We start from the raw sequence: 13,760 nt of genomic DNA on the forward strand, positions 1-13,760 counted from the left end.
GAATCATTATGCTGCCAGTAGACTAATTTGATGTTAGACATGGAGAATGCCCTGGCCTCACCCAGGGCGCTCAATATTGCTGTCATCCCAATCTCTCCCAGAGCGTTTTTCACATACTTAATCCAGGGAATGTTCTGAGAGCCAGCAAAACTAAGTATCTCCCCTAGGCCTTTACAATAATAGTGGAGCTCTGGGGTAAACTAGACTCTCATCCAATAAAGGATGGAATTCAGTCCAATTTTATCTGCTATGGCTTCAGCCCAAAATCCAGCCCAAGTAGCAGTAGGGGAGTACTTATGGGAATGCCTACTAGCTGATGCTTACATAGATTTTCTACTGTAACTAATGCGGACACATGTTAGTGGCCCCACAACTCAGCACCATAGGATGCTGTCCCTAGGGCCTGGTGTTTATAAACCTGTAATGCCAAGTTTGTAGGTTTACATTGAGAGCTATATGACATCTTAATTATTCCTCCCACCACTTGCTCTAACTTTAGCCTGTGCTGCATAAAGTGTACAAGCCAACCGAGGTGTTCTGTAAGTGTAATACCCAAGTACACAAAACTGCGCACTCGCTCGAGTGAAGTCCCTGTTAGTGTCAGATTGGCCCTGGTTGAGTGCCCTGGGTTCAGAACTAAGTTTTACCTACGTTTATCTTTAGGCCCCACTGCTTGCAGAAGCACTCAAAGCAGTCCAGGAGTTTTTTTTGTGTAATTATTTTTATTATGTCTGGGAGTTTTTGAATACCAATGGGAAATGTGGAAAGGAGATGGGTAACTACAGCAAACATAAGAGCAGCAACCCTTGTGCTTGCCAAACTGGGTGTGTCATTGTCACACTATTCTAAGAGGATTATGAGGCCATTAACCCTTTCGCTGCTATGACTTTTACCCCCTGTGCTAAGCCTTTTTTCGGCTATTTAGGGTAGCTTGCGCTTAGGCCCCTGTAACTTTTTGACCACATAAGGTAACCATGCCAAATGTGCATCGTTTTCTTCCAACATCATGGGGATTCCAAAGGTCCCCAGGGTTTCTGGGGAGGGGACCCAGAAATTTGCCAAAATACAGCAAATTGTGGGGGGGATGGGAAAAATGTGCTACAAATGAAAGTGTCTGTTTTTTCCCTCTAAATGTTATCATAAAGGGTTTATGGGGCAGAAATCACAATTTTCCCAGTTTTCAGGTACGGACAGACTTTTGTCAGAAAACCAACATTTTTTACACAGTTTTGGCATTTTACTAGGACATAACCTATTTTTGCTATTTGTTGTGCTTTCAACTTTCTTCCAGTTAATGGTAGACATGGGTATGAAAGCAATAATGGATCCCGGAAAGCTATACATTTTAGAAAAGTAGACACAGCTCTAAATTCAGTATGGGGTCATTTGTGTAGATCCTTCAGGATTTCTTTATAGAACCTAACAGTTGTAAATAGTAACAAATTGAAATCAGCCATTTGTGCCAACATTTTCACCTGTAACTTTTTCTAATTATAACAGATGCTTGAAAGCAATATACCGTTATAACTGCTGGACCTTTCTGGTTGTGGGAATGTATAGGACTTGTAGATTCACCAAGAACCCGATGAACCCTGGGCCAGTAACTGAGCAGCATCTTGCAATGGTTTTTTATTATGTACCAAGTATATAGAAATTCATTTGGCAAAATATATACAGTGAAAAATCGGGATGAAAGACATCTATGTATTTCTGAAATTGGAACAAAATCTAGAGTTTAGAAACAGTAGCTATTTGCACATTTCCGAAATTGTGAGTACACATACTAGCATGAGAATTATAGGACATTTTTCAAAGTTTCAAGGCAGAAAAGCATCGAAAGTCAATAGGTAATAACAGTTGCTTTACAATTCCGTGTTACCCTAAATCTCCCAATAAAAATGGCACCTCACTTGTGTGGGTAGGCCTTGTGCCATTGACAGGAAATGTCTCAAAAGGCAATGTGGACAACCTTCATTTTTACAGTGAACACAGACCCTTTTTTGCAAAGTGCCTAGCTGAAGATTTTGAACCCTACCCCGCATACCTCAAAGTCTTCCGAGAAAAATGGTACCTCACTTGTTTGGGTAGGCCTAGTGCCGAAGACAGGAAATGGCCCAAAACGCACCGTGAACACACCACATTTACAAAGTGAAACCGGACAATTTTGTTGCAAAGTGCCTAGCTGTAGATTTTGACCCCTAGCTCTGCCGGCTCCTAGGGAAACCTAGCAAACCTATACATTTTCAAAAACTAAACACCCAGGGGAACAAATTATGGGAGGAATTATAACAAGCTGGTAGATTGGGCTGTGTGCAGGCTACTCAATGCACAAGACCTGTGGGTTTTCATCTTTGAAAGGGAAGTAGATTCCAGCTAATATGGAAAATTGAGCTTGTCTTTGAACTGTATAAGGGAGCTTCACATAGTCTATGAACTTATACAAAGTACAATCCCACCTGCTGCTTGCGATTGGTTCCCTCCGGTGTTGTTCATATTTCTACTCCACACCATGGCACATAATTCCACTACACAAATCCACACCACATAATTCCACCATGCACAATTCCACAACTAACAATTCCAATCCAACTCACATAATTCCACTCCACACCACATACATCCACTGTACTCAAAACAACAACATGTGGGTAAAACATGTTGGGCCTCTTTACGAGTTTGGAAGTGTGGGAGCAGGGCAGCTCACCACCTCCCTGCTCCAGCACCGCTAAACCCGAGCATTGCCTGGCCACCAGATTATTATACAAATCATAATCTGGCTGGCGGGCAGCGTGGCGGTCCGGTGGCGGTGCAGTAAAAAGGCACAAACCTTTAATACTGTCCTGCCGTGGGACTGCCATGGTGCATTCCAGCACATCATGGACTGTAATGTCCATGCTATGCTAGAACTGTGAGGGGTGCTTGCACACAGGGGGACACCCCCTTGTATGCACCTACCGTCAAGGGCCCCCTTTGTTTCCCCACTGTCAGCTTTCACATGGTGATGCTGACTGCCATGTTAGGCTGGCCTTCAGGAAACTCAAAATAGGCATGGTGGTGCAACAGTATCACAGCCAGCATGTTATGAGCCCCTGACCACCGTGCCACCACCAGCGTTAAACACGATTCCCTGGTAATTGTGGTGGTCAAATAGCGGTCTGACTGCCGAACATATAATATGGCAATCGGACCACTGGTGCGGCGGTGGCTGGACCACCACTGCAGGGCCTTGGCAAGTCTGGCGGTCCATGACTTGCCAGACTCATAATAATGCCCATTATCATTTACAATGCCAATTGCTCAAATTCTCAAAAGTGAAAGACCTATTGCATTGCTTGTTTCTGTATATGGCCAATAACTTCTTCGTTTCTGTAAAGATCGAGTCTAAAGCCATTTGAATTTTATTTTGTATATTCTATGAGCCATTCTGATCCCAAGCAAGGCTTGGTAGTGTGAACAATAAAAAACATATATAAATATATCAATTGTGCAGGAGCCATAGATATGGAAATTGTTAAAATGGAGTTTCAAGGCGTCATGAGAGACCTTTGGCCTAATTAACAAATGTAACTTACATTGAAGGCTAAGATTACCCTCTTGAGTAAGTTTACTACTTTTTGGTATTTACAAACTCTCAGTGTAAGTTACTACAATAAGAAATAGTAAGTCCACAATACACATAGCCAGCCACTGGTGAAACAGCACCCTCATAAAGAAAATACTGGAGGTAGGGATTTTTTAATGAAACTCAATAGTAAATATTGTTAAATGAAATGAAATGATTTAATAGACATAAATATGAAATATTATAAATTAATGTTAAAAACATAAACGGTTGTACATACACACAACAAGCCATGGCAGGAACTTCAAAGCCCACAAAGCCCAGCGAGTAAGGAGGAGGTGGAGACAGGACCAAATTGTGCCTGGGCGCTTATAAACACTGCTTTCTTTCCACAGCACAGGACGCATGACAAGCCAGAGCCAGGACTTCAATGCCCACAAAGCCCAACGAGTAAGTGGGAGGTGGAGGCAGGGTCAAATCATGCCACCTGGGTGTTTATAAATATAGCTTTCTGTCTGCAGCAAGGGACGCACCCAGGACATGCTAGGGTGAAGAACGGGCCAAGAGCATGCCCAGACAAGCCCAGACTTGGCCCTCTCTTTGGGTTTCCACCACTGTCAGGTTCACATTGGCATAAGGTAGGCCTTCTATTTTAGATATCGGGAAGAGAAAGGAGACCCCATCCAGAGTCTGTAAAGAGAGTACCTTGAATGTCACATCTTCTATCACAAACTACTTGTCATCTGTGATGGGGCAATTAGTTCTGAGGTTAAAACCATTGGGGAGCGGATGGAGGCAGTACAACATCAATCCCAGCAAACCCCAATAGACCCTATAGTTTCAATGGTAATTATTCAAGTCCATTTAGTGGAAGGAGAGAGAGAGGCAAAACAGTATTATAAGCCACTGTCAAGGGATTTCACAACTTAATGAGAGGAATGGGGGTGGTGGTAGCACAAACTTAATTGAGCCCCCAAAATTATTGAGGAAGAAAATACCATCCTGGTTCACCTTCTAAATAAAAAGAAGAAAAGATAGACAACAACTCATTCTTTCAGGACACTGCCAGACAACTCTCAATTCTGTGACATTTAATAAAGGGGCATTATAACAATGCCCAAAGTAGTAATTCCTTTATAGAGGTGGATGTGATAAGAGCCATAAGCAAGAAACTGATAGATCACTGTGGCTTCTTGTTTTTGAAGTTTGGAAAATCTAATGTTGTCTCAGTTCAGAAATTTGGATTTGAGACCATCTATGTTGATAGAAAAATCGGTCACACAGCACCAGCTGTGCTCTCCATAGACCATTACGCCTCTCAATGCTGTACCAATATCTAGCTGCTTATCATCTTAGGTCACAATAATTCAAAACCATGGTCAGGGATCACTGGAAGTATTGAGCTGGACATAATTGGGGCAGCAGGGCCTTCAGGGCAGACTTTTTTTTATTTTACCAACTAAGTCCATCTGGCCCATCATGCAAACACTTGTAACTCTACATAGCTCCCACTTCACTTAAAGACATCCTGCAGTTACCCCCAGAATTTACTCCTTATGTTATTGTTCTAGAAAATATCCCCCCTATACATCAGAGCCTGAGGGAAGAGGGTTTGTCACTAAACTGCAAAACAACACACTGCCTGAAGAAATCCATGGCTTGGTGGGGTGAATTTACAAAAAAGTCCTTTTCGCTCATAGGGTGGGGTGGGTTGGGTTTCACCTCAAAAATTCCAAGGGAGATTGCCTTGTGAATAACCTGAAAAATCCATGGTTGGTCCTTGGTTATCTTCATTAAGCTATCTATTAGATTACAAAAAAACCATCCATGCTCAACATCTGGGGTATTTTTACAGATCTCACCTGAATTGACCGAATCACCTCCGAAGAAATTGCTTTCTTAAATTTTAGATTAATGTATTCTTTTCAGCCGCATCTTTTTAAATGTTATTGTAACGATTTTAAGTAAACACACAATAAATGTTTATTCATTCTACCATTCATTCCCCTCCCAATACAAGAGCGGCAAAACAGTCAGACATTGGGACAGCAATCTACATACAATTTGGGAACCCACATGAGATCCGATCATTTGACACCATTAAGTGAATTCGAATGACTACCCAGTCATGACAAGGACACAACTGACTTAACTCCTCCTATTTCTCCTAATACCTCCCCTCCACCAGTCTTTAAGATAAGGAGCCCAATACTGAACCCTCATCCTGTGTTAACAACTTATTGTTAGGGGTGTTACAGGTCGTCTAGCATAATTCAGGATGTTAAGGGCAGTCTAAGCATTGTAAATTCGATCAAAACTTATTTAATATTTTATTTCAAACAATGGGTTATTTTTTTTGAATGTTAATCCTGTAATTCTAGTTGATGAGAAACTAGAGGGTTACATTTGATTTTAACAATGTTTGTTGATTTATAAGTTATTAAAAGAGTTTTCTATGTTCGGTGGTTTAGACTGTAAGCCCCTTGAGGGTAGGGCTCGCGCAACTTCGCGTGGCTGGAATTCTCTTGTTCAAGAGCTCGTGCTGGCTCTCGTGGCAGGAGGTGATCTATAAATAGATGCTTTTCTCAACGGTCGGCGCTTCGTCTCGAGTTGTTAACCCTGACGAGCGCTTCTGACTGCGCGCAGCTGTTGAAGGTTTCCAAGCCTTCTTGTTCTTGATGTAGTCTTCCCTGAATCCTTGAGGCCCCAGCTATTAATCTCCCCGCTCACAATCGCTCAACTCCTCTTGACGTTTCCCAGCGCGGAGGCTTCATGAAAGTGAAGCTCCGTTTCTTCCCCGGCAAGTCAGCTGGGACTGCGCATTTCCTTCTCTTCGCGCCTGAAGGCGGTTCGAGACTCCTGTAAACGTTTTTCCAGCGCGGAGGCTTCATAGAAGGCGAAGCTCCGTTTCTTCCCCGGCGAGTCAGCTGGGACAGCGCATTTCCTTTCCCTTACGCCTGAAGGCGGTTCGAGACTCCTGTCCTCCCGGCAACTCTTGAAGGGACAGTAAGATTTTTCTATTCGTCTAAATTAAAGGATAATAGCGTCTTGTACAAAAACAGGCCTGGAACTGTGTAAACAATTTTTAAAATAGGGTTTGAAGTTAAATGTTAGTGAATTTAAAAACACACAGCCTTTGCTTGAGAAATTAAGAAAAAGAAAACAAACCTTGACAAAGACAAGACATTTGCGAACTTTAATTGAGAGTCTTTGGAGTTTGTAAGGAACCTGGAGGCAAGAGACTGGACTCTTGAGAAGAAGTAAACCTTGGCAAAGGCAAGGAAGCAATTGTTAAATAGGATATTAGAAACTTCCGTGTAAATAGTGAACTTATAGTTTGTGTAAAAAAGAAATTGTTCTAAATTGATTGCTGGTTCTTATCGTTAGGCAATCTGTAGAATAGCAGAGGGGTGTTGTTTTCTCTTCTTGTCATCCCACTGCAGATCCCCATATGTAGATGAGTTGCAGAAGACTCCAGGTATGATTTTTGCATGAACAAACCTGTTAAGTTCACTAACCGGATTAACAATTAACGCGTTGTTTAAGAGTGGTCATTCTTGATTTTAACCTTCATTTTTAAAGGGTCTTGAGAATGAAGCTGAGTAATACTGAACTTAAAAGTGTGTGAACAAAGGCCGCAAGAATCTATGGTCAGTAACTGAGCATTTAATCATCACAGTGTAAAGGTGTTAGTTTGGAAGAGTTATTTATTGAAAAACCTTTTAACTTCAGAACTGTGTGGAACCCGAAGCACGTACGAAGTAAACAGTTAACGGCCTGGAGCACAACCAAGAGAAACAACTACAGAAGACAACATTTCTTACTTGTTGTTTGTTTGTTTTCTCTGTCCACTTCCCCTTTCCCTTTGGGGAAAGTTAATTCAGTCAGAGTTGGTTTCCTGACTGTGTTGACTTATCTTTGAGGGAGTTGGGAGTTTGCAGCCTTGGAGGAAACGTCAGGAGTGTTCTCAGGACTTCGCAACAGTAGACGAAGCATCTTTTTAAAACGTTTCCTTCAGAGCCTGCAAACTCACCTTCATGGATGTTTCACAGTTGTCGCAATTAGTGCAGAAGATGACAGTGGAAATGGAGAATTTACGATTGGAGAATCAATCGCTCCGTCAAGAATTGGAAGAAACTAAAGCGGGGTTTTCAGTTTGGAGGGATCCTTCTAAGGAGAGAAAACCAGTTTTAGCGCCGACAAGATTTGGAGCTGACGTTCGTCAGTCGCATTCCTTGGGAGATCAGTTAGAAGGTCAACCTGTCCAGGTCACTGTAGTAACTCCTACACCTGTTCCATTGGCAAATCCAGAAAGATTTTCTGGAGATAACAGTAGGTTTGCAACCTTCTTTAGTCAATGTCAATTGCATTTCATGTGTAAGCCCCAAATTTTTTCTTCGGATACTTCCAAGGTAGCATTTATCATTTCTTATCTTGGGGGGGTAGCTGCAAATTGGGCAATGCCTTTGGTAGATAATAATGACCTGCTACTTCATAATTTGCAAAATTTTAAGATAGCCATGTCCAATTTGTTTGCAAAACATACTTTAGTTCAGGCATCCGATAATGAGTTGTTGAGTCTTCGTCAAGGGGCAAAGGATCTCATCTCCTATATAACTACTTTCAATAGGCTTCCGACTGAAACTCATTGGCCAGAAGAAAAAAGAATTTCTTTATTTTATAGAGGTTTAAGGGATGAATTGAAGGATTCTCTGGCACACATAGTTAATTTACCTGAGGATTTTAAAGAATTTCAGGACCTGGTGGTTAAGCTTGATCACAGGTTGGGTGAACGTAAAAATGAAAAGACAAGGAGTGACTTTAGAAGTTCATCATTTAGAGTGGGGAAAAAAGAACCAGAAGTTAAGAATACCTTAGTTGAACCTGTTTTATCGGGTGGGTTTAAGGGACCTTTAACTCCTGAAGAAAAGGAACGTAGACGAAAGGGTAACTTGTGTCTGTATTGTGGCAAGTCTGGGCATTTTGCTAAGGATTGTACTGTTAAACCTATTAAGAAGAAAGTCCTAGTAATTGAAACCCCTGTGATTAATCCGTCGGAAAACTAGAATTCTCGAGGAAAGCCGAGATCGTTTCCTTGAGAAAATCTTCATCTAAGATCTCTCAGTTTGTCACAAATATAACTACACATATTCCAAAACATTTTACTATTCGGATGGTCTTTATTTTAACTACTCTTCAGAGACATAGTATTCCTGTTCTTTTGGACTCAGGGGCCACTGGAAATTTTTTCGATATTGGGTTTGCTGATAAATTGAATTTAAAATGTGTTGCCAAAAAGGAACCGGAGCCTGTGAGGGCTGTTGATGGTTCGGTTTTGTCTTCTGGAATGATTAGATTTAATACCGAATCATTGACTTTAGTGGCAGACAATGGTCATACTGAAAAGGTAGTCTTTGACCTTATTGATGCACCGACCTTTGGAGTTATTTTGGGCATTCCTTGGTTGGAATTACATAATCCTAGGATAGACTGGATTAAAAGAACGGTTACCTTAGAGTCTTCATTTTGCAAGTTGCATTGTTATCAGGAAACTAAAGATCCAGTGATGCCTCTTTTTTGTGCTACCCTAAATGCGGAAATTAGTAGTCTCCCTGTTGAGTACAAGAATTTTGCTAAGGTTTTTGATCCAGTTGAAGCAACTAAACTTCCACCTCATAGAGTCTATGATTGTAGAATTGATCTGGTTCCTGGAGCTGTTCTACCTTGTAGCAGAATTTACGCTTTAACGGAACCTGAAAATGATTATTTGAGAAAATATTTAGATGAGCTCTTAGAACTAGGTTTTATTCGGCACTCCACTCCCCCGTCTCGTCTCCCCTCTTCTTCGTAGCAAAGAAGTCAGGAGATTTGAGAGCGTGTATTGATTATAGAGCTGTTAACAAGGCAACAATTAAAAACAGATACCCGTTACCATTAATTCCTGTACTTCTTAACCAAATTAAGGGTTCCAGCATTTACACTAAACTTGATCTTAGAGGTGCATATCATCTGATTCGAGTCAAGGAAGGTGATGAGTGGAAGACCGCTTTTCGTACGAAGTTTGGTCTTTTTGAATATACTGTCATGCCGTTTGGTCTTTGCAACGCCCCTGCAGCCTTTCAGTATTTTATTAATGAGGTCTTACATGATTTATTGGATGTCTGTTGCATAGTTTATATTGACGATATCTTAATTTATTCTAAAAATTCTGAGGAACATGTGCAACACGTTCAAGCTGTTTTACAGAGGTTGAGAGATCATTCTCTGTTTGCTAAATTTGAAAAATGTGTATTTAATGCTTCCAAGGTGGAATTTTTTGGCTATTGTTTATCTCCAGAAGGAATCCTTATGGATCCTAAAAAAGTAGAAGCGATCTTAACCTGGCCAATTCCAGTTTCTATTAAGGACACACAGAGAATTTTGGGTTTTGCTAATTTTTATAGACGATTTATTTCCATATTTTCTGAAATCGTTTCTCCTATTACTCAGTTATTGAAAAAAGGGAGGACATTTTCTTGGACTGAAGAAGCAGATCAAGCTTTTTCCTTGTTGAAAAAGGCTTTTACTTCAGCTCCGATTTTGGTTCATCCTGATCCAGATAGGCCTTTTTTCGTTGAGGCAGATGCTTCTCAGACTGCTATTGGTGGAGTGTTGCTTCAAAAGGATTCAAATTCTGGTCATTTACACCCAATTGCTTTCTTTTCTAGGAAGCTTTTATTAGCTGAGCAGAATTATACTATCGCTGAACGGGAACTTTTAGCTATTAAAGATGTGTTTCAGGAATGGCGACATCATCTTTTAGGTGCTAAACATACCATCACAGTATTTTCTGATCATAAAAACTTACAGTTTTACTCCACTGTGAAGGCTTTCACTCCTAGACAGATGACGTGGTTACAGTTTTTTAGTGAATTTGATTTCTTGATAACCTATCGGCCAGGAAATAAGCAGTTGCTGTCTGATACTCTGTCACGGTTAGTTTGTGAGAAAGATTCAAATTTAGTAAATGAGCCACCAAGTATTTTGCCTAAGGAAAAAATAGCTGCTGAAATTCATTCCGAAGGCTTTTTAGAGTCTGTTAAAGTAGAATTAAAGAAATTAAATGTTCAAGAGTGGTTATCTCAAAAAGGAAATTCAATCAGAGAGGGTTTGTTTTTTCATGATAATAAATTATTTGTTCCCACTAAAAAATTACAAGATGAAGTAATGCATTGGAATCATGACTTGGCAATTGCTGCTCATCCTGGCATTAATAAAACGTTAGATCTATGTCAGCGTCATTTTTGGTGGGAAAAAATGATTCTTGCAATTCAGTTATTTGTAAAATCTTGTCCAGTTTGTTCGAGACAAAAAGCTTTACATGCAGTTCCTATGGGTTTACTTCATCCAATGACTATTCCTCCTCAGCCTTGGCATACAATCAGTTTAGATTTTATTACTGATCTTCCTAAATCTAATGGTTTTACTACTGTTTTGGTGGTAGTTGATTTGTTATCAAAAATGGGACATTTTATTCCATTACACAAAATTCCCACAGCTGCTGAATTTAGTACTGTGTTTTTATCAAATATTGTTAAACTTCATGGTCTTCCATCTAAGATAATTTCTGACAGAGGTCCTCAGTTTGTATCTAAATTCTGGTCACAGTTATGCAAACAACTGGGAATTGAGTTGGCCTTGTCTTCTTCTTTTCATCCACAAACTGATGGTCAAACTGAAAGGGTTAATCAGCATGTTGAACAGGGTTTACGGTGTTTATTAGCTAATTCCTCTGGTCATTGGGATGAAGTTTTGCCCTGGGCTGAATTTTCTTATAATAATACCACCCATTCTGCTTTGGGTTGTTCCCCTTTTTACTTTCTCACTGGTCAGCATCCCAGATCTCTTCCTATTCTTTTACCTGGGGACCAACAATTCATGCCAGCTGTGTCTGATAGATTGACATCATTGTTGAGTATTCAGGAAAAGGCTAGAAAACAATGGATTAAAAGTAAAATAACTATGAAAAGAACTGCTGATTCTCATCGCAGATCTTCACCTATTTACAAAGAAGGTCAGTGGGTTTGGCTGTCTACGAGGAATATCCAGTTGGAGGGTCCCAGAAAGTTGAAACCTAGATTTATTGGGCCTTTTCAAATTGAAAAAATTCTGAATCCTGTGTCTTTAAGGTTAATTTTGCCTGATGAATATGCTATTCACCCTGTATTTCATGTATCTCTTTTGAAACCTTTTGAACCGTCTACTCGACCTGATAATCCACCGCCGCCTGTGGTTATAGGGGATCATGTTGAGTATGAGGTTAAAGCTATTTTAGATTCAAAGAGAATTCGAGGTACCTTGTTTTACTTGGTCGATTGGAAGGGTTATGATCCTTCGGAACGATCTTGGGAACCTGAAAGGAATGTTCATGCTCCTAGAATTGTCAGGTCTTTTCATGCTTTACATCCTGATAAACCTCGTCCTGTGAGACGACCTTTGGGGGGAGGAACTGTTAGGGGTGTTACAGGTCGTCTAGCATAATTCAGGATGTTAAGGGCAGTCTAAGCATTGTAAATTCGATCAAAACTTATTTAATATTTTATTTCAAACAATGGGTTATTTTTTTTTAATGTTAATCCTGTAATTCTAGTTGATGAGAAACTAGACGGTTAAATTTGATTTTAACAATGTTTGTTGATTTATAAGTTATTAAAAGAGTTTTTTATGTTAGGTGGTTTAGACTGTAAGCCCCTTGAGGGTAGGGCTCGCGCAACTTCGCGTGGCTGGAATTCTCTTGTTGAAGAGCTCGTGCTGGCTCTCTTGGCAGGAGGTGATCTATAAATAGATGCCTTTCTCAGCGGTCGGCGCTTCGTCTCGAGTTGTTAACCCTGACGAGCGCTTCTGACTGCGCACAGCTGTTGAAGGTTTCCAAGCCTTCTTGTTCTTGATGTAGTCTTCCCTGAATCCTTGAGGCCCCAGCTATTAATCTCCCCGCTCACAATCGCTCAACTGCTCTTGACGTTTCCCAGCGCGGAGGCTTCATGAAAGTGAAGCTCCGTTTCTTCCCCGGCAAGTCAGCTGGGACTGCGCATTTCCTTCTCTTCGCGCCTGAAGGCGGTTCGAGACTCCTGTAAACGTTTTTCCAGCGCGGAGGCTTCATAGAAGGCGAAGCTCCGTTTCTTCCCCGGCGAGTCAGCTGGGACAGCGCATTTCCTTTCCCTTGCGCCTGAAGGCGGTTCGAGACTCCTGTCCTCCCGGCAACTCTTGAAGGGACAGTAAGATTTTTCTATTCTTCTAAATTAAAGGATAATAGCGTCTTTTACAAAAACAGGCCTGGAACTGTGTAAACAATTTTTAAAATAGGGTTTGAAGTTAAATGTTAGTGAATTTAAAAACACACAGCCTTTGCTTGAGAAATTAAGAAAAAGAAAACAAACCTTAACAAAGACAAGACATTTGCGAACTTTAATTGAGAGTCTTTGGAGTTTGTAAGGAACCTGGAGGCAAGAGACTGGACTCTTGAGAAGAAGTAAACCTTGGCAAAGGCAAGGAAGCAATTGTTAAATAGGATATTAGAAACTTCCGTGTAAATAGTGAACTTATAGTTTGTGTAAAAAATAAATTGTTCTAAATTGATTGCTGGTTCTTATCGTTAGGCAATCTGTAGAATAGCAGAGGGGTGTTGTTTTCTCTTCTTGTCATCCCACTGCAGATCCCCATATGTAGATGAGTTGCAGAAGTCTCCAGGTATGATTTTTGCATGAACAAACCTGTTAAGTTCACTAACCAGATTAAAAATTAACCTGTTGTTTAAGAGTCGTCATTCTTGATTTTAACCTTCATTTTTAAAGGGTCTTGAGAATGAAGCTGAGTAATACTGAACTTAAGTGTGTGAACAAAGGCCGCAAGAATCTATGGTCAGTAACTGAGCATTTAATCATCACAGTGTAAAGGTGTTAGTTTGGAAGAGTTATTTATTGAAAAACCTTTTAACTTCAGAACTGTGTGGAACCCGAAGCACGTATGAAGTAAACAGTTAACGGCCTGGAGCACAACCAAGAGAAACAACCACAGAAGACAACATTTCTTACTTGTTGTTTGTTTGTTTTCTCTGTCCACTTCCCCTTTCCCTTTGGGGAAAGTTAATTCAGTCAGAGTTGGTTTCCTGACTGTGTTGACTTATCTTTGAGGGAGTTGGGAGTTTGCAGCCTTGGAGGAA

This window comes from Lissotriton helveticus, chromosome 5_1, assembly GCF_964261635.1.
Source record: "Lissotriton helveticus chromosome 5_1, aLisHel1.1, whole genome shotgun sequence".
NCBI lineage: Eukaryota > Metazoa > Chordata > Amphibia > Caudata > Salamandridae > Lissotriton > Lissotriton helveticus.